Below are 1,905 nucleotides of genomic sequence, written 5' to 3' on the forward strand. Positions count from 1 at the left end.
CAAATACCGAGTTTGTTACATATGGAAGAAGTTGAGCAATATTGATAGCTCCCTACTGACATTGTGCAACCAACTCCTGCATGGAGTAGAGAGAGAATGATTCCTACTTTTTGTGGTGAGAGGATGACGACATGTAACCAGTAAGCTTTACCTAGAAGTATATGTGAAGCTTTCTCTGCTGATCTAGGCTACTTCTAGAGTTCAGAAAAAGAATACCTACACATTGAAGGGATGCATGTTCATTCCAAATACAGTACTGCAGCTTTGTCTCAACTCTGATTTAATTGCTGTAACTCTGTAAATGACCACAGTATGCCTTGTCAGCAACGTATGAAGGATAACACTAGCAATAGTTTTGAATTATACATGACCTCTCAGCATTTCAATTACATTCCTTTACATACATGGCAAAAAGGTGGTTTAGCCTTCCTAAACAATTGCTGTAATTTTGTAAATGACCACAGTATGCCTTGTCAGCAACGTATGGAGGATGACACTAGCAATAGTTTCTCAATATACATGATCCCTCAGCATTTCAATTGCATTTTTTTTTTTTTTTTACATATATGGCAAAAAGGAGGTTTGTAATTTAGCCTTCCTGAACATTATCTAGAGAGACTAGTATGAAGTTTTGATCTAGAAGGAGGTAATTTAAAAGCTGGATATCTCCTCAGCAAATGCTGAATATAAAATAACATACCTCATTGATCCATCTGTTGGTGTGAGAACTTCATCAGTCAGACCTCTAGGTGCCTTTTTTGATAATGATTTATACTGGATTGTAGTTTGATTTTGATATTTCTGGTGCATAAACTAACTTTTTGGTAAAGAATTGCGATAATTTGTAAAATACAATTGATCTAATTTTTATTCCTCACATAAAGCAGCCTCTACCACACTCGGAACATCAGAAAAATTATAAAATGACTTTCATTGATTAGTGAATTCATTATTTATTTAACAAATGTTCAGTTATGATTTCACAGCCATATAAAATAGTTTTTCAAATGTTTGCTTGAAATGTTGAAAGCTTATCTAAGTTTTGTCCATTTTGTCTACTTTTCTCTCTTGATTATTGAATACTTTAAAATGCAACTGTCATCTTTTGTAATCCTCTGCTTGCTAATTAATCATTTGGGGATGTCATCATCACAGTCCAGTAGAGGAAGTGTGGCTGTATGCCAAGTATTTTGAATCAAAAATGGAGCAGAAAACCATCTTTAGCAGCAGTGCTTCACCTTTATTGCAGAGTTGGGAAGGTTGCGGATCATGGAAATAATCTGTTGGGGCTGTGTGCTCTAAATAAAAAAAAAAATCTGAAAACTCTTCTCCAGTCCAAGCGAATGTGCTGTGGCACTGTCTGGCAAGAGCACAGCAACCACCAGTCCAACACATCGAGCAGAGGGTACAAAAGAAGCAGTCTCAGCTTCCCTTTTTCTTTTCTCAGATGCACATCGTATCCAAATGGGAAACAACGTTGATGTTCTGAGTCTTATTTTTTGAAACATTTCATTTGATTGCTAATTGTGTAAATTCTTGCATAGGGCACTGCTGCTGTGGATGGTGGTATCTTGTTAAATCTGTTAAACATTGCTTTTCCTGTCTTTGTGTGGTACAGACCTTGACATTTGGACTTCAGGATTCCCGGTACTTGATTTGTCTTGTTTCATTAATGGAAATTATATAATGTCAAAACTTTTATAACTGCTCTAATACCTTAGGGCAGATCAAACTTTAAAGAAATAACGCAAGCACAATACTGGCATATGAACCTTACAGTTAAGTGAAAATATGTACATATTTTTCTTTGAAAATAAATTGTCAAGCTCTGTAACAATAGCAATCTGAAGTTTCTCCTGCTAAACTATCTGGAGATAGATGTTGTGTGTTTGAGTTGTATTGTCA

The sequence above is a fragment of the Rhinatrema bivittatum genome, unplaced genomic scaffold, assembly GCF_901001135.1.
Source record: "Rhinatrema bivittatum unplaced genomic scaffold, aRhiBiv1.1, whole genome shotgun sequence".
In the NCBI taxonomy this organism is placed as follows: Eukaryota; Metazoa; Chordata; class Amphibia; order Gymnophiona; family Rhinatrematidae; genus Rhinatrema; species Rhinatrema bivittatum.